Raw genomic sequence first — 27,685 nt, 5'->3', positions numbered from 1 at the left:
TCTTTTGCTGGGTTTTGTTTTCTTTGGTGAGAGTTCAGGAAAGGGGGTCAGGAGGCAATCTGGTGTCAGTTATTCATTTCCTCCTGTATTCATTTACTTAGGATTTACGGTGCCAGGCTCGGTGCTGGCTGCTTGCGGGGGGATACAGAGGTGAATCAGACACTGTCCTGTTCTGAAGAAGGCCACTGCTTCCTGTCGGCAACAAAACACTCAGTTATTCCACAAACATCCCTTTAGCACCTACACGGTGTGCCCAGAGCACGGTTAGCTGACAAATGGAACATCACCTTTTCCTCATGGAGCTCCCAGTCTGGAAGGAAGGCCCCTGACTTCCGAGTGGCGTAATGGTCCAAATGCAGAAGCTATTGTAAGTGGTAGGAGGAGAACAAGGGTCTTCGTGGCTCCTGGCTGCATGCCCGATGCTTCATGCAGTTCCTGGCACATACTAGGTGCTCAGTAAATATTTGGCAGGAGACTGAAGTGCTTTATGGGTCTGGGCTATGGGTCTGGTGTGGTGGGAGGTGGTATCTGACAGACAGGTGGTATCAGAGGTGGTGTTTGAGCTTTTCTTAATTAAAATTGTTTGCAAGGAATGGACGCATGAGGGAAAAAAAAAAAGATCATGATGAATCAAAGACTGGCTGTGCTAAACTGTGTGTGGGGACAATGGAGTTTGGCCGGGGTCTGAGTCTGGCTGGGGGAGACACGAAGTGGTGGAAGTCTGGACAAGGGCTGGTCGTGAAGGCCTGTGTCCCTGGCTAGCGTGCAAAGATGCTATCTCGGACTTAGAGTGCGATGGTTTTCAGCAGAAGTAAGTCAGTGGCAGTGAGGATAAAAGGAGTGGACAGGCAGAGCTATAGGAATGTGGAATCATAGTTATATTTGCTATAAATAAATATATTTCATTGTTTTATAAAAACAAGACATTATTGGCAAGATATTATTATCCTAACTCCAGGAGAAAGGTAGGGTTATGCCCGCTTAAAGGCAAACCAGGCGCTGTGACCAGAAGAGGGGGAAATAGAGGTTTATGGAGGTTAAGTGACTTTTCCATGGCCGTAATCAGTTCCACAGTCAAAATTTGAGCCTAATGTATGTGACCCTAGCCAAGTATTTGGGAACAATGCAGAAGATGCATGGGTAGAAGAAGGTGATGAGGTAGACCCCGGATTGCAACTGTAAGACCCTGCAGGCTTGATCTAGTCAGTCCGCTGCAGAACCTCTGGGGCTGGCTCATCGTTGGAAGAGTTTGAATTCACATGCCTGCAGCACAGACACCACTATTCTCTATTGCCCCAAAGCCTCTGCACACGTTTGTGTGAACTGTATGTCCCAGTGAGGACAGAGATGGCTGCATGGGGAGTCTTAAAAAGGCAGAGCTCACTAAACTCATTTTGAGACAGTAAGAAAATGTCAGTAAAGGGTTTGGCATCGAACTGAGATAGAGCAACAAAAAGCAAAAAAAGAGTTAATTTGGAATTGACATTTGGGACCTTTCGTGGGGAGAGAAACAGGAAATCAGGGGATTTGTATTCAGCCCAGATGTGAGATGGGCAGGAAGAGGGAAGGAATATTCAGAGATAATAGGTTTCATTCTCTACCCTCTGCCTGGAGCAGAAGTAGGGGGTTGATTTCGAAGGTACAGGAAAGGAGAAAGAGCTAGGCCCCTGATCTCTCAGCATCTGCGTGAGTGAGGGATGAGGAGGCCTAGTGACCTAAGTACTATGTTTGCACAGTTCCTCACTTACCTAAATGTTCTGGCTCTTATAAAATCAGCAATGATTTACAAAGTGGCAATATTCAGTGTTGGTGTGGCTATGGAGAAATGAGCAATTTCATACACAGTTTTGGGAGTAAAGTGGTAAAGCCTTTTGAGACAAATGAAAAAAATTGGCAACTTTTTCTAAGAGTATTTTTAAAAAGCTTCCAGAAATCTGTCCTATGGAAATAACCTGAAATGCGGATAAATGTTCATCACGGTATGTAAAATAGTAAGAAAACTGTAAAACATCTCAATATCCAATGTCATGCAAAATTTGGTATATTCATAAAATGAATAATATGCAACAGGTATGTGCAGAGGCTTGTGTAAGAGCATTCACTAACCTGAGAAAACATTTATGTTAGAGTGTCAAGTGAAAAGAGAAAGAAACAGAGTTGTATACATGATGTGATATGCATAGAAGGAAATTCCAAATTCTTCATGCTAGGGGTTAGCAAACAATGGCCTATGGGCCAAATCTATTCCTCTGTCTGTCTTTGTAAACACCTGAAACACTGCCACACTCATTCTTCATGCGTCGTGTGTCGCTGCCTCTGTGCTACAATGGCAGAACTGAGCTGTTGTGAAAAGTGCCATCAGTCCTCAAAGCCTAAATATTTATCATCTGGTTCTTAGAGAAAAAGTTTGCTGCCTCTTGCTGCATGCTAAAGTGTTAATCATGATTTTGGTAATTGCAGAATGGTACTTTTGAGAAAGCTTTGTTATATTTATCTTTTATTTTCACAAGAGACCTGTATTATTTTTATAATGGGTAAAAAAAGGGATACCTAAAAATATCTGGCTACAAAAGAGAACAGAACATTCAATATGATTTTGCTCAGGTCTGAATTCAGCTATGCAAAGTGAGGCAGTTTTGCTTACGTTGGTCTGAGTATTAGGAAGTCCCAGAGCTAACCCCCAGGGGTGATGACCTGTTCCACATTTGTAGTACATCTTTCATAGGTGTGTGTGCAAAGGGAAAATCTCATGTTTTCCAGAGCTACAGATATGGTTACGATGCTGATTTTATGTCCCTTGCTGATTAGTTGAGGAGGTATGTGTGATAATGGAAAGAGAATCATTTCCCACTGGAGCTGACCTTGGACCAGAAGAGGATGCCTAAACACCTCTGGGCTCCAGTTGCCTGGTCTTCAAAACCAGCATAATAACCCATCAACCTGAGTCAGAGGGCTGACTCAGATATCTTCTTGACCTTCTGTCTGGCTCTCAACTCTGCATTTCTATGATTTATCACTAATATTTGTTCCCCTTCCGGCACTGACAGTCTTGGTCACTTGACTTCCAGAATTAGTGCAGGGAGGACAGTCAATATGCAGGAGAGAGAAGCCTCTCGCTTTTCCAGGAAACTCTCACCTATCACCTGATGCTAGCTGGTGGCCTCTGAGAAATAGGACCCAGGCGGGATGGTACCCCCTGCTTCTCCTCTCTCCCCAACCCATGTTTCCCCCAGTGGCTTTGATGCTGTGTGTCAAATGCCCCGTAATGAGTACCACTCCAGGGATTGCTCGAAGAAACACGATGTCTGTGGGAAAGAAACACAACTCTGTTTGCTGTGTTTCAGCCACCACGAAAACGTACAAAAATAGCTAGAAAGGCAGTTCACCGGAAGAAAACTTCAAATGGATATTTTTCTTTTAGTTCATAGTTCTGGTTTCTGTTTTTAATGGGGTTTTTCATGGGGGAAAACATTCAACCCGAGAGCTGGACATTTTGAGACAGCAGAGGTGAGGACACCCACGTACCTTTCATTGTTTCCGCAATTTCCCAGCCAAGTTCGGGCGCCCTCACAGGCAGAGACTCTTCAAAGCATCGTGTGGGTGATGTAGGACAAAGAGCATGCATTTGCAGTTCTAGGAAGAACACATTGTGAGGATCTGCTGTGCGGCATGGTGGCCGCCGTGGATACTGTGTACATTCGAAAGTTGGTGAGAGTCAGTCTTAAGCAATTTAGCACAGAATAGAAGAAAGGTAGCTCGGTCAACAATGTGAAATGATGGATGCATTAATTATCTTCATCTTGGTAATCATTTTACAATGGCTATGTATATCCAATCATCAGGCTGTGTACTTTAAAAACAAAAACCAAAAACAAACAAGCGAAACCCCCCAAGGTGTCCTGTGCGTATTATTCCTTTGTAAGTACAGAATGTAGCCAGTGAGAAAACTGACGGATAGATAACTTACATGGAGAGAGGGAAAAAGAAAGATATCTTAAGCATCCCTTCTACTGAATCACTTAAATTATCTTCCTCCAAATAAATATGTTCTGATGGGTGACTTTCCTGTCCACGGCTCTGTATGCCTAGGATTTGTTTCCTAAAAGCCTGTGGAAATGGGAAGAGGAAGATTGTAGCTTCCATCCCATTTCACAGGGTAGGACAAGCTGGTGAAGACATCACATTTCTGGTTAAATGCAGATGGTTGGAAAAGGCTACCTGTCCCCAACCCTTAATTCCTGCCCAGGAACTTACACATTCTTACCCATCATTTCCATCTTGAGTACTGCAATTCTGATACTCTTGCTGAAGAAACACTGGACTAACTTTCGGCACCAGTTTCTAAGGTCATATGTGAGCCACACCACAAAACTTGCCTTACGACCTTGGAAGCACAGATGGAATACGAGTAACCACGATAGTCACCTAGCTTACGTTTTCCACTCTAAATAACCTAGTTGTCTCAAATCCAACACACACACACAGATTGAAGTTCTCTTTGGTGATAAGAGATGATCATTCAAGTTTTAATTCAGAAAGTTTAGAGTCTTTTAGCCTCATTCAACCTTTCACTACCGTGTGCCTTCACCACCACCCAACCCCACTGGCAGGAGAAAGGTGTTCACCGATGACCGTGGCATCACAATGTAAGAGGAGCGTCTATAATTCTGAGATGTTCTGTAAATGCTCCCTTCCTCCCTGGATGCCTTCTCTTCTCTTTGTTAACTACATGCTTCCATTTAGCTTCAGGACCCGCCTGGAACGATCCTGCACCAGGGAATTCTCCCTTGACTTCTATAGCCATTAAATGGATCCTATGCCATTTCATTCATTTCCCTTCTCATAGAGAAGTGACTGCCACTCAAGAGTCAGACTGTCTGAATTTCAATTTTGAATCTCTCATCAGTAATTTGACCATTTTAGGCACGTTGTGGACGCATTTAGCCCTCAGTTCTTGTCTCGAAAATGGCTCTAAAGAGGGGACCTACCACACAGAACGCTGGTGGGAAATAAGTGAGATAAAGGGCCATAAAGCCTCAGCATGGTGTTTACAACCGAGGAAGAAAGCGGTGCAGCTGATCGTTACAATGAAGCAGTCACTGTATTGGTGAGCTTCAGAAGCAAAATTCTGCCCCATGCATCCCCAAGTCTTGAGCTCCTAACCAAGCCTGACAAACTACTTACTGGGGAAGGAATGTGTGAAGCTTAACTGAAATGAGGTTGCTTGAGGAAATTGTAAACTGGCCCCTTAGCAAGGAGATAACTACATTAATGATGGCAAATGATTCAAGCAAGATGTGGATGACGGTTGGCATCCCAACAGTGTTGAGCCTGGAGTGGGAAAGAGGACGTGTGTGCAGCCCACTCTCCAGAATTTAGCTAAGCCATCTGGAAGAGGGCTGAGTATTTTGGGTACTTACCTGGGTAGCCACTCACCCTTCTGTCCTGTGGGAAATCCCCTGGAGCACTGTGATATCCAATCATTAGGTCTATGTTCCATTGTGTATTTTACTTCAGTGAAATATTTAGTGTCTCATATCGTAGTTCTTTTTTTTCTTGTATAAATAAGATCCTATTAATACCAGGGCCTATGTCCATACTGGAAGAGGAATATGAACCTGGATATGCCTGATTTGCAAAGTCTCTATTTTCCCTACCTTGCTGGTCAGATCACAGGATCAAGGTCAGTGCCAAGCTCTTAAGAGGAGCACCCCCTGTTGGTCGATTGAGGGACTTGTGTTTGCAAGAGATGTGAGGGGGCAGATTGACCAAGGACTTGGGAGCCAGGGAGGGGAGACAATAAACAAAGAGATCTGTCTCCCTAAGCATGAGCTGGCTCAGCCCCCTTGCTATCTCCAGCCTCTGGCTCCCACAGAGACCATCTCCTTCCTGCTTTCCACCTGTTTTTGAAATCCCTGTAAAATACAAATTAGAGAAATCCCTCCCTACTACTTCTCCTTTACCATTACCACCAAATGACTTTACAATAGCGCTTAATGATGTATTTAAAACATTGCCTCTTTTTTACATATACACTCATGCAACAAATATTTTAAGGGACCTATCATGTGCCAAGCACCATATTGAATACCAGATAGGCAACGATGAACAAACCAGGAATGTTCCCTGTTTCCACAGAGCCCACGGACTGTAAAGCTATAAGCTTATGCTTCTCTGATGCAGAGCAACCCCTTCCAAGATAATAATTAAAAACAATTTTTTTAATGTTTTATTTATTTTTGATACAGACAGAGACAGAGCATGAGCAGGGAGGGGAAGAAAGAGAAGGAGACACAGAACCGGAAGCAGGCTCCAGGCTCCGAGCTGTCAGCACAGAGCCCGACGCGGGGCTCAAACCCATGAATGTGAGATCTGACCTGAGCCAAAGTCAGAGGCTTAACCGACTGAGCCACCCAGGTGCCCCCCAAGATAATCATTATACCCACCTGATAGATGAGGGAACTGGGACCATTTAGTGAAAAGAAGAGGAGCTAGAATTAAGGGTTATGGGTTTCTCCTGTACTGTGCACTGGACCCCATTAGAAGGCAGGACATGACCAAAAAAAAAAAAAAGAAAGAAAGAAAAAAGGTAGGAAAGAAGATATTAAGTGTAAATCCGTTAGTTTTCTCTTAAAATTATCTGTGAAAGATGGGGAAAGGGGTAGTGGATGGAAAGGAAGATGGGTTCACGCTCTGAACTCCGGGTTTCCCCGTCCCATCCCCTTCTTGTTTCAATGCCTGCTCATTTTTTGGACCCCTTTCAAACTCTAGGAAACACTCTAAAATTCCAGGCTAGGAGGGGTTTCCTTTGCAAGTCTGGCCATTGTAACTTTACCAGAAACCGGTCAATACTTCCTCTTACCAGTTACAAAGCACAGTTTTCTGAATGAATTTTGTATTTAGTAACAGTTAACCCTTCACCTTTCTGATTCACACTTTTTATGTTATTACTTAGTTTTTAAAAAGGGATAAAACCCGGGCACCTGGGTGGCTCAGTCAGTTGAGCGTCTGACTTTGGCTCAGGTCATGATCTCACAGTTCGTGGGTTTGAGCCCCAGGTTGGGCTTGGGCTCTGTGCTGACAGCTCAGGGCCTGGAGCCTGCTTCCGATTCTGTGTCTCCCTCTCTCACTGCCCCTCTTTGCTTGCTCTGTCTCTCTGTCTGTCTCTCAAAAATAAATATTAAAAAAAAAGAATAGGATAAAGTCTAGGACAGCTTTTTTGTGCATCCCCCCCACTCCTACACATATACACACACATAGAAACACACATACACATCTGCATCCTTACATGCAACCACTAAGAAGCATACATATTTGAACACACATGTACACAAAATCACCTATACCTATGCATATTCGCTACATATGTAAGCATCCTTACACACGTATGTGTATATGCATATGTGTGCGTATGCACCCCCCCCAGACACACATGTAGGCATGGTGTTGGCTTTGTACTCTCTGTGAGAGGAAGGAAGTAGAAAGACCCAAAATACGCAGGCTCTCAGCCGAACACATAAAAACCTGTCAGTCCAATCAATGCCGTTGGGGGCCTGTGTCCTCCTCTGAAAGAAGCACATCTCACTGCTAGTGTTGCCTGTTGAACTCTCAGTTCCCGTCCCTCCCTCCTGCTGGGTGTGGGGAGGCCATCCTTGCGTCACATGACTAATACTGTTTTCTTTTTTTTTTTCTACAAAAGTAAATCATCAGGATTCTGAGATAAAGTAGAACTGAACTGAATCTGAATCCCTTGTATAACGCACCTTATTTACGGCAGACACAGAGAAACATGGAAGAATAGAGACTATTTGTATTTCATTAGAACAAAACAAGATACCTAAGAACAGTCAGTCCAGCCCCTTCATGTTTCAAGCAAAGGTTAGCGAAGGTTCAGAGACCAGAGGGCTACGTGACCAGCCTGGAGTCCACACCGCTCACTGTGAGTAGACTGGACGGAAGCCATAATCTTTCTGGTGTCTAGTGAACGTGGGGAGTAAAGGCCACTATTACTGGGAAGCTATTCTCTTCTGCTGCAAATCCTCCTCAGTATTCAAACCAGAAGCCAGTGAAGTACGGAACATAAAGTAAAGTGGGATTTGGGGCAATTATGCAGTGAGTCTTTGTTACAGATAACCAAAGCAGCAATTCAGGCTCAACTCAGTTTTGCTGTCTTCATTTTGACGGTTAAAATAGCTTACTTAAACCCAAATTTGCCCATGTGGATTTCCTTTACTCCTCTGAGGTCTGACTCACTTTCCAAAAGAGGCAGGGAGGGAAGGTAGGAGAGAGAAAGATTAAAAGAGAGGCTGAGAGAGAGACGGGGGAGAGAGGGAGAAAGGGGCGGGGTCTAGGAAATGTGACATATAATAATTTACAACATTTAAAAAAAGTTTATTTATTGATTTTGAGAGAGAAAAAGGAGAGAGAGAGAGAGAGAGAGAGAGAGAGAGAGAGAGAGAGAGAGAGACAGACCGGGGGAGAGGCAGAGAGAAAGATAAAGAGAGAGAGAATCCCAAGCAGGCTCTGTGCTGACAGAGGGGCTCGAACCCATGAATTGTGAGATCATGACCTGAGTTGAAATCAAGAATCAGACGTTTGCCTGAGCCACTCAGGGGCCCCAATAACTTACAAATTTTTTTACATTTTAAATTGAAGTATAAAATACATCAGTGAAGTGCATAAAGGGCTAAAATCTTAAGTGTCCAGCCCATTAATTGCTGTATATATAATTAATTATATGCATACCTGCGCACACCTGTGTAATCATCACTCAAGTCAAGACAGAATATTTCCATCATTTTAAAAGATTCCCTTGTGTCCTTCCTGAACTATATCTCCTGACATAACCTCTCTTATGACTTCTATCACTATAGATTTTGTCTCACTGTCCTTGAAATGTATATAAGTGTAATCACACTGTTTTCTTTTGTGTCTGACTTCTTTCATGTCACATAACAGTTGTGAATTTAATCCATGTTGTTGCATATATCAGTTGGTTTTTATTGCTGAGTTGTAGTGTTCTATTGTATGATTAGACTATAATTTATTGATTCATGTTCAAGTTAATGGGGATTTGAATTTTTTCCAGTTTTTGGTTATTATGAATCAAGGTGGTTATGAATATTTTTGCACATGCCATTTACTATATTTAATTTCTCTTGTGTATGTATCTAGCAAAAGAGTTTCTGGGTCATGGTGTTTGGCAAATGTTTTGCTGTAGTAGATAGTTCCAACACTGTTTCAAAGGCAGTTAAGTCTGTTCACACTCTAATAGTAATATATAGAGTTCCAATTACTCCCCAAACTTAGCAATACTCAGTATTGTTTGCCTTTTTAAAATTTAAGCAATTCTGATAAATATGTGGTGGTAACTTATTGTAGTTTCAATCTGCACTTTCCTGATGATCTGTATAAAGTGCCTGTTCAAGTCATCTTTTGTCATGTTAAAGTGAGTATTTGTCCTTTTGTTACTAATTTGTAAGAGTTCTTAATGTATTCTAAGTATAAGTCCTCTGTCAGATATAAACATCACAGTATTATAAAAACCTTATCCCAGACTGTGCCTTGCCTTTTTGCTCTCTTGTGTTCTCTTTTAAAAATAGCTACCACGCCAAGGTATGAAAATACCTTTTTCTTTCTCTAGGTATTTCACCTTCACATTGGGTGTGCATTACATCTATAATGAATTTGGGGGTACAGTATGAGGTACAGACAAGGTTGGTTTATTTTGTTTACACTCCGATACCCAATAGTTTATTTAGAACACCGTTTTCTCTTCTCTGAATTGCCTTGGGACTTTTATCATACATCAATGACTATGCTTGTGTGGATTCTTTTCTGTTTGATTAGTCTGTCTACTCATATCAGTATACGCTGTGTTAATAATTGTAGCTTTGAGGAAGTTCTCAAGATCTGACAGTGTAAGTCTTCCAATTTCCTTCTTCTGTAAAATTTCTTTGGTGATTCTAGGTTCTTTGCAATTCTATGTTAACTTTAGAATAGCTTGTATATCCAACAGCAAAAAATAAAGAAAGTTTCGGGGATTTTCACTGGAATAGGATTGAATCTATAGATAAGTTTGGACAAGATTTATATCTTAGAATTACTGTCTTCTAAACCATAAGCACAGTAAATCTCTCCACATATTCACGTCTTTTAATTTCTCTCAGCAATGGTTTCCAATTTTCAGTGTAGAGGTCTTGGAAACTTTGATTGGAGTTGGTCCTAATAATTTGATATTTTCTGATGCTATTGTAAATGTTATTTTTAACATGGTCTCCAATTTTCTCAGTGCAAAGAACTACGATTAATTGTTGAATAAAAACTCTGTGGCCAGTGACTTGGCTAAATTCCATTATTAGCTCTTATTATTTGTACATTCTTTTGGATTTCCTTTCTACACAATCATATCATCCCTGAATAAGACAGTTTTTCTTCTTTCTTGTTAATCTGCATGCCTTTTATTTCTTTTTCTTACCTTATTGCTGTACCCAAGACTTGTATAATATTAACCATAAGTATTAACAGGGAGGGACATATGATATCTGTAGTTTGAAGCTGAGGAAAATATAGTGAGAAACATAGAGGTTGAAGAGACAAAACCCAATTTCTCTGACTCTATAATTGGCCCAAAGAGAAAGAACTCTGTCTTTGGAGCAGTTTTGGTGGGACAGATCTTGTGCTTGTATTAACAAACCTCTATCACTCAGAACTGAGTTAATTGTTCTAGTAGAATTGTGTCCAATGCCCTATGTAACTCCCTGATCTAAAGGAGTGATTGATGGAGGTTAGACTATCTGAAAATTGATTTTCCTATAATCTTCTACTGCCTATGCAATTTTCATTAATTCCTTCCATGCCGTTTTCACTCATTAAACAGGTATTTATTTATTATTTTTTAAATGTTTATGTATTTATTTTGAGAAAGAGAGTGTGTGTAGGTGCATGCACATGAGCAGGGAAAGGGCAGAGAGACAGAATCTGAAGCAGGCTCCATGCTGTTAGTACAGAGCCCAATGCAGGGGTCAATCTCACAAACGGTGAGATCATGACCTGAGCTAAAATCAAGAGTTGGCCACTTAACTGACTGAGCCACCCAGGCACCCCTAAACAGGTGCTTATTAAGTGGATCTTATGTGCCAGGCATTTTGGAAGACACTGGGAAATCCATTAAAAAACAGACACAATCCTGTCTTTTTTGAGCCTATAAATTTGTGGCTTTCAGCTGTCAATAATATAAAAAAGCTATATTCTTAGATTTAAAAAGCTGTTTAATTTTCCAGTACAGCTAGATATCTGGAGGCACTTGATTTTAAGATTAGTGCAGGACCAAAGGTTTTCTACTCATCCTCAGACTATTGGTTCTTGATCATCTCAGACCACTAGGGCTGCTGCAGTTCTAAACAGGACAACTTCCTCTCCAAAAATTCAATGAAGAAAAAAGAGGGGAAGGGCTGGTTTTCTCTAGTATTTGTCTCTTTCGTTAAGATGTAAACTCTTTCCTAGAGGCTCCCCTGAAGACCTTTTCTATGTATCAATGGCAGAAACTCTATCACAGGTCACCCTTAGCTACAAGAGAGGCTGGAAAATGAGTATCTGGAAAAGAAGGGGGGGATTTACTCTGGAAAACAGAGATCAGCCACAATGATTCCACTAGAGCTTTGCATACTGTCATCTCAGAACAAACAGGGATGCTATTCGTAATGAAAAAGAGAGATTGGCCAATAGATAGGCAATGAGCAATGTCTGCTACAGGGGGAGATAATGTTTACCATATTACATAATCAATTAATTTAGACTTTGTCATCCACTTCCATTATTTTCTCTTCTAACACATTGTTCTTTTCTTTCATAGTATTTACCTTCCATTTGATAGACTGATTTGAACACTCATCTGTATATCATCTCTCTACCTACTGGACTGTAAGCTCCACAAATGCCCAAGGTATGATTGTTTTGTTCATGGCGACATACCCAGGTCCTAGCCCAATGCCTGGGAAGTAAGTAAGTGCTTTATACAAATTTGTTAAGTTAATAAATGAGTTATTGATAAATGTATACTTAGTAAGTAGTGAGTGACTAATACATAAACATGTAAATAAAAATTGTAGCCCTTTACTATGACATTGATGCTTGATTAGTTATAGTCATATCAAGTTGCCTTCAATTTCCCCAAATAAATCATCGTTCATGATTCAAACACAGGGGATATTCAAAGGTATGAAGAATACTATGAGATTCAAACAAGAGCTTGAGTCAATTGCTAGACAAAATTAGATTCAAAAAACACAATTATGTCAGAATGACTTCCTTGAATATTTAAGTTTATCCCCAAATTTCCCTTAGTTTCTATCTCTACTCTGCAACCTTTTATATATTTTTGAAGAATTTTTAATGTTTATTTATTTTTGAGAGAAAGAGACAGAGGGTGAGCAGCGAAGGGGAAGAGAGAGACAGAGACACAGAATTTGAAGCAGGCTCCAGGCTCTGAGATGTCAGCACAGAGCCTGACATGGGGCTTGAACCCATGAACCAAAAGATCATGACCTGAGCCAACATTGGACACATAATTGACTGAGCTGCCCAGGTTCCCCTGCTATCTTTTCTAGATCTTACACACTCCATGCAGGAGTAATTAATTTTTTATGTTTTTCCAAATGTTCATTCATTCATTCATTCATTCATTCATACATTTATTCATTCATATGACAGATACTTAATGTGGCTACTCTAGGCTATCTGTTGTGTCATTTCATGATCCACTGTTTTAGGACATTCTCTGCCTTGAACATGCTTCTCTACCTGTTAACATGACACATTCTAACATATATTTTAAGACTCATTCAAATATCTTCACATTAGTAAAAACCTTCCCTACCCTGCACAGATTGAGATATTCTTTTACCTCTGTGATCACACAACATACTTCCTGTATCTTAGTAAGAATTTTTGAACTTTTGCTAAATTCGTTATTTGTTTTCATCCTTTTCTCCTTCACTAGATGGTTACTCCTTCACTGCAGGAATCTGTAGTGATCAGATCTGTGTATTCAAGTGTCTTGCATTGTCTCTGATTATCAATAGCACGTTTGCTGTAGGCATAGTCAGTGAATGAAAAGCTGAATACGCAAACATGTGGATGTTCAGTGACCCATTTTCCAGATGAGAAAACAGGCTTTCAGAGGAGCCTAGCAAGCAATAGATCATGGGCCACAATCTGGACACGCTGACTCTTAGGCTATCCACTTAGTATTCTCCTTGGTGATGTTCCCCTCACTCTTGGCCCTGTCACTTTTGAGAAAGGTGTGGTCATCCTGACATGGGGTGGTAACTTATTGGTAGAACCAACACTGCAGTGTTTGCCACTCACCTAGATGAGCCTGTGTGTGTAGCAATCTGCGGATTCATCTTTTCCGTCTTCTGTGGGTGTCTGCTCACAGGCAGCACCTGAACAACAACAGGGCCAACCTGGGGAGCGGAAGAGGGCATTTTCTAGTTCTGAACATAGATAAGCATCACACACTTTTTCCTCCTAACAGTAGGGGCCTCAAAAGTTCCAACGTAAAAGAAGGCAAGGAGGCCCACTTCAGTGTGTGAAAATTTAGAGCAAACCTTGCTTTTCTCAGGACCTTGTTTCCCTCCTCTGGAAATTCACACTTTCATACTCATAGGCAAGTATTACACGTGCATCATCCTGTTACACACAGTGCCCTGCTTATCATCGACATTCAGTACATTTTAGCTTCCTCATTTCCCCTCTAACTCCAGTTCAATAAACTAGAAAAAGCCTCACTTGAGTCTGAGATTTGCTTCTCAAACTAGTTTATTTCAGACTATAATTATATGATCTAACACTGTAATGGTGTTGACTATGGATGAAGCATTTTCATTTTTTTTTTTTCATAAGAGCTCTGTTTTTGTTTTTGGCCTATTTCATTGGAGAAAAGCTGAGATGGAGGAAAGTCATATGACTTTTTACTCAACAAATGTTGATTCGACATTCATTCTCAGAGTATTTATTAAATGCCCACTATATACTATTAAATATGAAGAGGTTTATCATGGGGCAGAAACAGTGTTCTGGACTAAGGTAACTTGAGAGACCCTGGGAAGCCTCTTTGAGGAAATGACATTAAAATTCAGGCTTTGTTGTGATTACACACCCTGGAAAGAATGGTTGAGTTGGGATTTGAACTCATGCCCTAAAGACCTTGCTCGCGCTCGCTCTCTCTCTCTATCTCTCTCAAATTTAGGTACCAAATCATGAAAGCCAACTTTCATCCTACCTAACTATAATTCTTAAGGTAGGACACATAGGCTGGTGGCCTCAGGTGCCTAGAGGACCTGTTAGTGGATTCTTCATGCTAGACCTAGCTAAAAGGCCAAAGCCTCCATAACCATCACATCTGGCTTAGTATAAATGTCATCAACAAAGAGAAGTAGTTATAGCAGTTAAGAGCAGAAGGTCTGACAACAACATAAGGACAAAGTTTGTTTCCCTAAAGTAAAATAAACTATTTATGGAGCAAAAGCCTATACAAGCAGTGAATGGAAGAGATAAAAGAAGCTTTAGTGTCCTAGCTTTCTTTAGATGTAGATATGGAAACTCAAGAGAGCCTCAGTTATCACTCAGCCAGCTAACAGCAAAATTAGGATTAGAATCCAGCTCTTCTGGGGTGCCTGGGAGGCTCAGTTGGTTAACCGTCCAACTTCGGCTTGGGTCATAATCTCGTGGTCCATGAGTTCAAGCCCTGCATCGGTCTCTGTGCTGACAGTTCAGAGCCTGGACCCTGCTTCAGATTCTATGTCTCCCTTTCTCTCTGCCCCTCTCCTGCTCACACTCTGTCTCTCTCCTTCTCAAAAATAAATAAACATCTAAACAGCTCTTCTGAATCCCAGTACGGAGAAGAAACCTGATGTAGTGTCAAACCACATGCTGTGTACTCACACCTGACACTAGATCCAGACTCTGTCCTTTACTAGTTCTGTGACCTTAACCTTTCAGTCTATAAGACTGCATGTCTCAAAGCAAGTTTCCAGGTCACCCTGCATATTTTTACCGCTTCTCCCTTTGACTTGATGCCCTATGTTCATTCATAACTTTCCTAAAGATGTTATATTGATTAGTTTTACATGTAGAATATGTATTATTGTGAGAGAAATTCAAATGAGAATACCATTGAGTCCCAATCAATGTTCTGCTTCCATTGAGTAATATTTAATAACTCGAATTTCAGGACAGTTGAAAGAGTTTGCTCACCCCCACAAACCAATGTAATGAGATTTGAATCTTACAGCCAGCTCAGGGTAGCGATGTTTGCAAATAAAGAGAGCAGAGGGAGACATGTGAGGGTTTACAAAAGTCACCAATGCCAAACGTTTGACCCATAAGGTACAAATGGGTTATGCAAATGAAGAAATGGCTTAGTCTTGGTATGTTTAAAAGGTGGGATGGGGGGCACTATTGCCCTTTCAGGAAGGACATTTCCTCGTGGCATAAAGGTTCAACTGGCTAAAAGATGTTTATCCTCCCAGTTCCTCACAGATGACAGTGCTGTTGCAGTCATTGGAATGGGCCAAGAGCCTCACTCTTTTATTCTCAAACGCTTCCTGAAATTGTACCACCCCCGATTTGTTAAGAGAATGCAATGTCCCTGGTAACTTAGTTTCCTGGACTCAAATCCGAGCTTGGTGAACACATAGCCTTGTGACCTTGGGCAAGGTTACTCAACCTCTCTTATTCTCCAGTTTCCTCATCTTTAAAACAGAGGCACTAATAGTATGTATCTCACGGGGTTGTTGTGAGAATTAAGTGAAATAATTTACATGAGATTTAGAACCCAAACCATACTAATTAAAAATGCATATTTATTTTTATTATATTTTTTGCTCTCGACTTCCACCTCTAAGAGTGCAAACCGGGGTGTTTTACTCGTCACCCATATAAGAACAGTGATTAGGACTAGGAGTTTTTTGGTGGCCCAAGACCCAAAAATTAAAAATAAAAATGAAGCCTTAAAAATTAATAGATGTTTATAGACTATCTATCATATGTAATATCATGGTTAATTCAACGCAACCCAATTTTGTTGACATTGAAATGTAGCTTAGATCATAAGAACATATAGAAAAACATATGAATAAAACTCAAAGTATAATTCTTTCAAATATCTTTAAAGGAAAATGAAGCTGCAAACGGAACTCCAGTATCTTTTTTCCAGTTGCTCAGGCCAGTCTTGGCTTATCCCTGATACCACTCTCTTCTGCCTACTCTTACTCCTACCCGGAGCCTGGCCACTTCACCTCTGCTGCTTGCTCCCTGGTCCAAGCCTGAATTCTTCTTGTCAGGATTATTCAACAGTGTCTTCACTGGCCTCCCTGCCCTAAAATGATCCCATTTAAGCCTGAGTGAGATTATTCCTCTGCTCAAAACATTCAGTCCCTTCCCTTGACACACACATCTGATGGCTTCTCTTCCTTCTTACAGAAGAACCTTGTGTTTCTTACTGTTTCCCTGACCTCATTTCCTGTCCCCTTTTCCCTTCCTTGGTCAGTGTTCTCCAGACATGCCAAGCACATGTGTGCCTCAGGGTCTTTATACTCGTTGGACCCATTCCTGGAATGTTCTTCTCCCAGTTTAGCTTGGCCAACGCCCTCACCTCCTTCAGAAGTTTGCTCAAACATGACCTTCCCAGTGAGATTTTTATGAAGATACCTTAGTATTATAATCCCCCCTTTAGCACTTCTGACTTCTTCCCATGAAGCATCTTCTGAGATAGCCTATTATCCACTTGTTTTCTTTATTGTCTGCTCACACCAGAAGGTCATTCCAAGTAGAGCAGTGTGTTTGTCTTTTTTTTTTTTAATGTTGGGATACTAGATGACTAAGAGAGTGCCTAGCACATAATAGGTGCTCAATAAATACTTGTTAAATAAATGTGTCACTGTGAGATGTGAGTAGATTTTATCAGGTTTGATAGGATGTGGGTTCCACCACGAAGAAAGGAGTGCTTAAGGAAATGTCTACCAGAGTTTTTAAATATTCTACAAAGGTCCAGGGCACTTGGGTGGTTCAGTCGGTTAAGCGTCCAACTTTGGCTCAGGTCATGATCTCGCGGTTCGTGGGTTTAAGACCTGCATCAGGCTCAGAGCCTGGAGCTTGTCTTTAGATTCTGTGTCTCCCTCTCCCCTCTCTCTCTGACCCTTCCCTGCTCACTCTGTCTCTCTCTCTCAAAAATAAATAAAACATTTATATATATATATATATATATATATATATATATATATATATTCTACAACGGTCCTAAAGTATCCCTTGTAAGCTTTCTGATCTGCATCTTACAGCAACCCCTGGAATTCAGCCTGTACAGGATCTCCTGTAAGCTGAACTATCAATTCAGCTTCACTTCTCCCATTTCTCAACTTCATGTTTTTCCCTCCATTATTACTAGCCTGCTTGAGATTTGCCCAAAGACTGAAATGTCCAGGCTGTTTTATGCCTCTTTGCCTTTATCCGAGCTGTTAACCTCTCTCTGGAATTTTCTCCCCTGCCCCCTTTCTTTTTCTTCCATTCTCATCTACACTTTAGGACTCTTGAGGTTTTTCCTTGAGAGGATTCTGCGAATCCCCAGGTTGGCTTAGGTGTTCACAGTCCTCAGTTCTTCAGTCACCAATGCATTCCCCTGGCTTTGCGCTTACTATGTGACTTTGAAATTATTTCCTCACATGTTCATTTCTCCTCCTGGATTGCAAACTGCTAGAGAAGGGCCCAACAATAGGTGCTGAGGTTGCACAGAGGATAAAGGTAGAGCACGTGATGATGGAAGACTTGGTAAGAAGGTAAGTTCCAAGAGCCAGCATCCTTTCACATGGGACCCGTGTTTTTAAACCTAGACTATTTAGAGATAGATGTAGTTATAGAAAGAATGAAGACTTGGGTATCGGCTGACATGACTTTGAATCCTGGGTCCCTAATAGCCAGATGTTCAGTGTTCTCATCTAGGGGAGAATAATACTGCACAACTTCTATAGAGCAACTGGCATAGAGTAGATGCCCAATACATGATGATTCCTTCATTCCTTTCTCAATTCAGGGAAGGAAGTGAAACAATTTCTTCTTGGTGCCCATTCATCCTCCCCCAGTTGGAGCACGGAAGAGCAAAGTGTAGAGCTGCCTGACCTGGGGGGAGGGGCTGTCAGCAGTAGGCGTTGTTAGATGTGGTGGAGCTTGCTGACTTCCTCCTGGGGGCCCAGTTAACAACTGGTATGTTCCTTGATAGTTAAGTTCAACTTTCACTTCTTAGCTCCTAAGAAAGTTGAAAGTTAAGTCTGTATCAAGTGGAAGACATCTTTGCCAGATCGTCATCCTTGACAGCTTCATCCCAGCTCTTCCCAGTGAGCATCCAAGGATCTGATGGCTGCCTTCGCTCCTCCTCCAGCAACACTGATAGACAGGGACACCTAGAGCTGCCACATAGTGAGCTCTGTAATGTGCCAGGAGCTGTGGTAAAGATTTTAATATAGTGGGCTCTCCTTGAATCTTCATGATTCGGGGAAACGTTCATGATAGAGATGGATGCTATGATCACTGCTCTATTGTTTGTGATCAGGTTTAGTAAGTTTGAGTCACCTGCCTTCCCAATCCTTAGCCATGGTCCTCACATATCAACACCAATTGTCTTTCTATTACAAGGATTTCCAATTCATAATCATGGGGTTTCATTTTCAGGCACTTGTTTATCCCATAGTTTCCTAAGTGTTCATTCTACCAACAATGGATAAAATAAAATAAAAAAAAGAACAAAGGTGAAGGAGAAAGAGAACATTTTTTTTTTCTTATGTTCTAGGCTCTCCTAACCCTTTACTTCAGTTTCCCAAGTAGGGCTATAGGATTAAAATAGTGACCACATGGCACAGAAGGATTGGATTAATCTAACTTTTTCTTTTTAATTTTTATTTATTTTGGGGAGAGAGTGAGAGAGAGCATGAATGGGGGGTGTAGGGCAAAGAGAGATGGAGACAGAGGATCTAAAGCAGGCTCCACAATGAGAGCAGAGCCAGATGTAGGGCTTAAACTCATAAACTGTGAAATCATGACCTAAGCTAAAGTCAGACACTTAATCAACTGAGCTACCCAGGCACCCCTTGATGAATCTAACTTTGGTGGTATGAGATGAACATTTTTCCCCCTAACGATAGAAAGACTATAACATTGTAGTGAAATACATGAACTCTGAAGTCAAATTTTCTGGGCTCATTCCTTTCTTTCACATGTGTTGATTTCCAATAAACATCTTACATGCAAACTGTATCTCTGTTGTTTCACACGTTGCAGAAAATTCAACTGGTGAAAACTAGCTATCTGTATTTGCTCCTCTTCCTTTTAATTCCTTAAACAATTGCAATCATTTACACCTGTGCTACTCTGCTGACACTGTCTTTCATATGGGTTCAATGGCCTCACTGCAACACTGTTTAATTTTCAGTTTTTACCTTCTTGGTTTCTTTGTTGCATTTAATGTGGTTGACCACTTACTCCTTAAAAACCTATTCCTCTGGCTGCCATGGTATCACACATGTTGGCTCTTTCTTTAGTCTTTCCCCTCCACAGTCCTCTCTTCCTTCAGCCCCTACTTTAAATACTAATGTTTCCCAAGGGTATCATCTCACTTCACTTATCTTCTGACTCTACATACTTTCCCCAGCCCAACTCTTTGAATTTCACTTAGTTTGACAATTCCACATCTTTTGTTTTCTGAGTTGATCTGTTCTCAGTCCTCAGACCTAAATGTCCAAGTGTCTGATGGATCATGCTTTCTGGTCTCCTTCCATTCCTCCAAAGGCAACATGTTCTAAGGGAATTCATCATCAGCCTAACTATACATACGCTTCCTCTTTGTATTAAATTTAGAAGCTGAAGAGTCATTCTTGGTTCTATCTCCTTCCTCATGTCTCCATAATTCATTGCCAAGTCCCATGAGTTTTGTTCCTAAACAGGTTAACTTTTTTCTTTTCTTGTCTTGTGTCTAGATGTCTATGTACCTCAGACCCTCAGTATCTCTCACATTGGCCTTGCCAATGATTTTCTTCTAATTAGTCTATCTGACCCATAGGTCATATACACCCCCACGTAATTGTGAATCTGATGAATGAAGGGCAACAGGAACTCTTACATCAACCAAACTGGTATAACATATAGGGAAATTAAAGACTTGCGTAACCTTTCACCCAGCAATATACCCCAGAATACATTAGAGACTGTCCACATATATGTACAACAAGAAACACATAAGAATGTGTAAAACAGCACTAATGGCAAAAATATGGAAAAAACAAAGATTCATCAGTAGGAAAGTGTGCAAATAAACCATGGCATATTCGTCACTGAAAAATGATATTACAGTCAAAATGGACGATCTAAAGAAATATCTTCATTGCCGATCTTGGAAAAAGATTGAGTTAAAAAAAGCAAGTTGTAAAAAATTCTAATCACTTGATACTATTTATATAAAATTGAAAAGCAAAAACAATTCTATAATCATTTATGTATATATAGAAATTGGCACTAGTATTAAATCATGGATGAGAATGACAACTACCAAAGTCAGGATGTGATTACTGTTGAGAAGAGGGCAATCTGATAGAAGCAGAGAACCTTGTGTGTTTAAACCATATCTATAACGTTTTCTTAATTTAAATAATCAATCACGGCAAAGTATGACATTTGATTAATCAGGGTAGTGAGTATATGATTCTTACTTATATTATTCTCCAGAATTTTCTCTACATAAAAGCATTTTAAAATTAAAAAAAGATTCTGAAAATGTCTCTTCCTTGTTTAAAATATTTCAGTGGCCTCCAACTGGAACAAACAACATCCAAACTCCTTAATGGAAAATCCTTCCTAACTTGGAGCTTATTAACTTATTTGGGCATTTGTCATTGCTTTTCTGAAAGCTATTTCCTCTTTGTCAACAGAGCCTGATTTCCACTTGGATGTCTATGTGGTTCTAGGGAAAGTGACACCAAAACGCATTCCCAGGTTTGGACCACGTGATCTTGGCTTAGTCAATCAGCATATTCCCTTCCCTCACTTAGCGCCTGTTTTAGGGATGGTCACATGAACTAAATCAGCTTAAAAAGAGTGAATATCAGTGTTTCTGATGAAACACATCAAACAAAATGCTTTATTCTTCTCTATTTCTATTTGCTTTTTTGTTAGGCACACTAAGCTGCTATTATAGCATGTACAACAAATGCAACACCAAAACCAAAAAAACATGAGGGCTTAAACACGATGGCTCTTCCATCTTCAATAGAGAGCCTTCTCTGACATCAAGCAGGAGGTCTGGGAAGGAGTGGAGGGCTTGTGTCTGGGAGCCTGCAAGGGCAGAGTCTGCAAGGGGTGAATGTCACTGCTGCACACGTCCCACTGTCTGGAACCATTGCGCAGCCATACCCTAGTTTTAGAGAGGCTGGGAAATGTAGACTACTTGTGTACCTGGCAAGAAGAGGAAACTGGTTTGGAGAAGAACCAGGTTGTCTCTCACAGGTATGAAAAAAAGTATTAGGATATGGAAGTTAATAGCAGCTACTTTGTGCCTTTGAGGCAAGTCAGATTTAAGAAAGAAGTAGAAACTGTGAGCAAAGAGTGACACTGAAGGAAAACTAGGCCTTTGAAAACATTTGTTTCACCCAACATGAATTTACTGAATGCTTACCCTAAAGCAGGCAGGATACCAGGTATCAGGAAGATAGTAGTTAAAATAGAAAACTACTGGCTACCTGCGACTTCCATTCCAGAAAGGCTAGAAACTGGCCCAAGTCTAAATGGAAATCTGCTGTGCCTCTAGAGTTCAGTGACGTGAGCCAATGCATTCCCTTTATATGTCACCTGGTTTGTTCCCAATGTTCTGTTGCTTTCAACCAAGAATGTCCTTCTTTACATACAACTTCCATCTCCTCACCTCCAGCTCAGCAAAATAGCTCATTCCCTGCATATCCTATGACATTTCTCATTCAACTTTGTGCACAGTTTCCCCTCAATTTGAAATGCCCTCCTATCCATGCTCAAAGTTACATAGCTTAATAGCTATAGACATAGAGTTTAAACTATGGTCTTCTAAAAACATCCTCTTCAATCTTTCTTTCCTGCTTAGATTAGGTATTTTTTTCTGGCATATTAAAGGGATGCATCTATGTGTGTAAGACTATTTATATGCTTTTGTGAATACCATAAAAAAAAATCAGGGGCCTCAGAGTTGTCTTAGATGGCACGGGCTGTCGTAACAAAATCCCATGGACTGGGTGGCTTATACAACGGTTACTTCTTTTCTCATGGTTTGTGTGAGGCTGGGAGTCTGACACTCTAAAGCATCGGCATTGTCTGCTTCTGGTGAAGGCTCCCTTCCTAGTTTGCAGTGGGTACCTTCTCACTGTGTGCTCACATAGCCTGTCCTTGGTACATGTGCATGGAGGCAGGGGTGGAGGGAAGCCTCCTTCTCTTCTTATAATCCCAGGGTCAATAATTGAGGAGCATATTTGGGACTCTCTCTCTCCCCCCACTCCCCTCCCCTGCTTGTGCTCTCCCTCTCTAAAAATAATAAGGCTACTAGTCCTAGTGGATAAGGACTCCATCTTATGACTTCACTTAACCTTAATTACCTCCCTAAACCTCTGTCTCTGAATATAATCACATTGAGGGTTCAGATTTCAATGTATGAATTTTGGGGGGTGGGGGCACAATTCAATCAATAGTAAGGGTCTAGCATTCTATAAAAACATTTTGAAACTGTTATGTAGAAATGCTTCTCAAATTTAGTGGTCAAACCTGTAATATTGGATCAACTGGGAGCTTGTACAAAATGCAAGTTCTGAGGCTACACTCCAAAGTTCCTGAACCAGAATTTCTGGGGGTAGAGCCAAGGAATTTGGATTTTAACAACTTTTCCACGTGATTTTCATGTGTCCTCAAGTTTGAGAATCACTGTGCTCTATAACACTATTTCCTTAATGAGATTTTTTTTTTGTAAACCTGTTTCATGATGAAAAGTTTAAGAGATGCGGGCTTGATAAAGTGAACCATGTTTTCAGTTTTTGTGTGACTTCAGGAACTTGGGATAGGCTACTGTGCACAGTAAATCTCTAATAAGAGATGTATACTGTGTTTTCATATAACGTCTCTCTACTATGAAGCACTCCATTTTGCTTCAGTTTGAAAGGCAGACCACTAATTAACACCTGAAAGAACTAATACGACATCTTATAGCTTAGTAAAACTTGGCCTAAAGTAATGACTGATTTCCATTACTGTTATTTGGTTTGTTATCTGGCTTCTCTTTATCTCTCTAACTAGACGGTATGCTTCATCCCTATGAGCAGACACAGGGCCTTATATTTCATATATATCCCTGGCCTAATGTTTGTTTGTAGGATGTCTTCCATAAATATTGTTAAATGATGGGCATTTAATTTATTTTATAAATAGATGATCCTAACACTTAAGCCTTAGACTTTATAGAAGGACATTTATTTGTTGTTATTATTGAGCTGTTATTAATCCTAAACATTCTTTACATACTAACAATACTGTGAACAACAGGAGATCTAGAGAGGACAGTATTAGTCCCAGTTCTTGGTCGTGCTGACTTGTTGATCTGGAGTAAATCAATAACCTCTCTGGGACTCCGTCCTCTCCTCTTTGAAACGGGAACATGTTACTCCTCCAACCGCAGGATTAGTCTAAGGGCTGCATGAGGCATCTTGCTGAAAGTGGTTTTCAAGGTAATTTAGAAAGGCTAATTGTAAACTCCATCCAGTCTTCAGCTGTTGGAGGTAAGTGATCCTACCAGCACACATTTAAAAGAGTGCAGAAATTGTCAATGTTAAGTGATCACTCTTTCCAAATTTTTTTCTTTTTCTTTCTTTTTCTTTTTTGAGGGTATCTAGGGTGGGCTCATCTGACGGTTCTTCTCTGACTTGCTCACCCTACTTTCTTCCCAGTATCTCCATTCACTGGGACACAGTGCTGAGAAGCTTTATGGCATTGAATACTGTGGGAGAGATGAGTCTGAGTAAAGAATCACAGTTGAACCATTGCCAACCTTGATGGATTAGCACCAAGGGGCTCTTCAAGATGTCATTTTTAAAGCTTTTTGAATGATTGGTTTTCAATGGTTCCCTCTAAGGAATTTTAATTTTGAGAGCTGCATAGACAAATGCGCACACAAATCATTTAGTGTCCACCTCCCGGAGAAAGGAAAAGTGCTTATAAAGTAAAAATTTCTCCTTTTTACTTCACCAGCTTCCTGCCAGAGCAGAATTTTTCTTTGTTCAAAGTCTAACTTAGAAGAATTTTCTCCTAAGTAGTTTTAAGAGTTGGGAGGATATATCTGAAAGGATGAAACGCTAGGGATTACCCACCATTTTCCCCCAATAATGTATAAAAAAGTCAAGTCTGCTAATAACGGAGATGGCTTTACTGATGGTAGTAACAAATATTTATCAGGCCCCTGATGTGTGCCATGAAGTCTGCTAGCCATTTTATACATCTAATCCCATTTCATGTGACAGGATGCCCATGAGGTAGAAACTCTTATTATTCTCATTTTATAGGAAATTGGTTCAAAGAGGTTTAGAGAAGTAAAGCAACTCTCTCAATGTCACAAGCTCTTTGTGGTAAAGATGGTAAATATGGGGTCCTTGTTCCAACACTCACTGAGTGATGAGGACCCTTCGGCTCCTGACTCGACTTTTTCAGCTGTGGAATGGGAATGATTAGGATCCATCGGAGAATGAGACAGCACATGTGAAGAAAATATAGCTTACTGTAAAATGTATGAAATGTTCAGGGTGTTTTTTCTTTTTGATAATTCATGATTATGTATAATCTTGGCTAACAGTAGCAGGGCTGGCCTGAGAATCTGAATGCCTGGGTTAGAATCCTGAGGATACTGTGTGTTCGCTGTATAACTGGTCAAGTTACTGATGTCCCTGTGCCTTTGTGTCCTCACTGTAAAATAGAGATAATGGCTGTGTGTGTGCGCGTGTGCGTGTGTGTGCATGTACATACCGTTCTCTGAGAATTGTACTGACTACTGACATATACGTACTTCACAAATTTTACCTATTATTATTACCATTGTTGTGGCTCTCCTGTGGAAGCCTACTTCTGATATAAGAAGAGAGAAGACACTGGCAAAGAAAGCAAAGAACAGGAGAACCCTCTAGATTCCTCGCCAGCATTAAAGCTTCTTTCCCAAAATGAATTGCCCTCTAGGAAGGAGAGGCATTGCCTGCTTTTCATGTTTCATTTTCCTCTTGCCCACTCTATTCACACCCTCTGAGTAAGGACAAATCCACAAAACCCCAAGAGAGTCCCTGTTTCACGGATAATTACAAACCCGTGGAGCCCTTGCAATGTTTATTATTTAGGCTGTGAGTACAGAAAATGAAAGGTCCATCAACACGCAGTTTCTCACAACTGTAAAAGCCGGATCCACACGAGCCCACGTGGTACGTGGGGCTGTGCCGTCCACACATCCTCTTTAGTAAATCGCTGCCCTAGCATACTCCCTGAGGCATTTCATGACAGGGTGCAGTCCCTCATTGTTTCAAATTTGCATATTTCCTGAGTTTGCAAATTTTGTTGCGTTTCTTTTGTTACCAATGTACCAAGTCCGTCTACATTTGCACTACATTAACTGTAGTAGTTTGAAATGGGACATTTAAAAATCCTGGGGTGGGACACTGAGGACTGGAGACGGCTTCCTCTGAAAGCTTTTCAAGGATGCTTTTAGTCTAGAAAATATTTCCTCCCCTGAGTCCTCAGATAAGACCTATACAGGGGCTGATACTTACGTGTAGAATCAATAAAGAATCCATCTTGAGTGCTAGAAACCCAAGCTGGTAGTAACAAGAGGCCAGCAGAGATTTATTCCAGGAGAAGGAAGATGTAAATGTTAACTTAATACTTCTAAATACTGGGCCTTGAGGTAAAGATTTTCATATCCCTTCCAACATGTGGTTGAGTCTAAGGTGATAATTTAGGGCGCTTGGGTGGCTCAGTCGGGTAAGCCTCCGACTTCGGCTCAGGTCAGATCTCACGTTCGTGGGTTCGAGCCCCGCGTCAGGCTCTGTGCTAACAGCTAGCTCAGAACCTGGAGTCTGTTTCCGGTTCTGTGTCTCCTTCTCTCTCTGCGCCTCCCCCTCTCATGCTCTGTCTATCTCTGTATCAAAAATAAATAAAACGTTAAAAAAATTAAAAAAAATTTTTTAAGGTGATAATTTAATACAATTCTCACAACAGGTTGGTAAAATGGGTATTACTTCTACTTTTTAATGAAGACTTAAGGGCTGTAAGAAACTTAGACACAAAGAGGGTAAATAAATTAGACATGACCTTTCATTACCTTATCTATTGCTTTGTAACAAATGACTTTAGCTTAAAACAATGAATGTTTATTATCTTGCAGCTCTGGGAACATAGGAAGCACTGTATTAGTGATTGCTATCTCTGTGAGGCCGCTGCTCTCCCGGCGCTGTGTACGGCTGAACTGGAATATTCGGGGGATAAAATCATGGAAGGTAAGGTTACGGAATAATGACCATTCAGGCAAGCATTGGGTATTCCAAGTACTTTAGACGTATAAAATCAGTTAAACTTCACAAAGACTCAGTGAGTTATATGTAAGTATGATCCCCGTTTTAGAGATGAGGAAAGAAACTCAGAGATGTCAAGTCTGGCTCTGAGTTTCAGAGCCAGTAAGTGGTTCAGAAAAAGTCACACCCAGGCAATCTGGTTGCAGGATTTGTGTTCCCAACCTCTACACTGTATGGTCTAAGGACTGAATTATGAAGGAGCCTGAATAGCATGGCTGTATCACCTTATCCATGGGGTAACTGGGAGCTATCAAAGAAGAAACAAGTAACGAGTGACAAGACAATTGTATTTATGAATTAGAAAAGGGGCCTTGACCACAGTATACAGCATAGGCTAAAGAGATGGAGAAGCTAGAGACAAGAAGACTGGAAAAATACTCTATTTTAGAGGACAGTGTGAGAGCTGGTCAAGAGGGTGAGCTCAAGGACACTTTGAGAAGTAATGGGAGATAATACTGAAGAACAGTGTTCCCTTATTAAGAGCTTTATATTTTTCATGTGCCGATATTTTGTCTCAGGTACTGTTTACCATCTTCCTGTTTTCTCTTCATGTTCAGACATGGCCTCACCCAGCCTCTCTTGCAGTTTACTGTGGCTATGAGACTGAGCTTTGGCCAACAGAACGGGCCAGAATATGACAGGAGCCACCCCCATGCATTCTTTTTTATTCCCTGTCCTCTTCTGGATGGCCGTGGAGGCAGCCCCAGGTGAATACCGAAGCCACGTGTTCAAAATGGCAGAATCACTATCAGCTTGGATTCCTGAGCGAGGGTGGAGCAGGCCACACTCCACGCCACATCGCTGGAGTGGTCCATACTGATCCAATAAAGGACCAGTTCTACCATAGTCTAGCTTAAACTAACACATATCTGATCCACATAATGCTAAAATTATGAAAGCCTATTGCCCAGAGGTATATTAACCTTTGAGCGCAAACTATTTCTCTTTGATATAGCTCTCTCATGCTTTTTTATTCTGTATGTTAACTAACTGGAATTTAAATAAAAACTAAAAGAAAAAAAAAGCAA

At 40.8% G+C, this 27,685-nt stretch overlaps 1 long non-coding RNA gene across 1 annotated transcript; it reads left to right on the top strand.

The window, feature by feature from the left end:
* Nucleotides 1-181: 181 nt before the first annotated feature.
* On the top strand, nucleotides 182-27,685 carry LOC115279407. Its single transcript, XR_003903415.1, has 4 exons — nucleotides 182-367; nucleotides 11,855-11,944; nucleotides 26,471-26,582; nucleotides 27,215-27,685. It is a non-coding gene; the product is annotated as an uncharacterized LOC115279407 (long non-coding RNA).

Source organism: Suricata suricatta, chromosome 15 (genome assembly GCF_006229205.1).
Source record: "Suricata suricatta isolate VVHF042 chromosome 15, meerkat_22Aug2017_6uvM2_HiC, whole genome shotgun sequence".
Taxonomy (NCBI): Eukaryota; Metazoa; Chordata; class Mammalia; order Carnivora; family Herpestidae; genus Suricata; species Suricata suricatta.
Note: the sequence above shows the minus strand (reverse complement) of the source record. Positions and strands in the feature narration are given on the sequence as shown.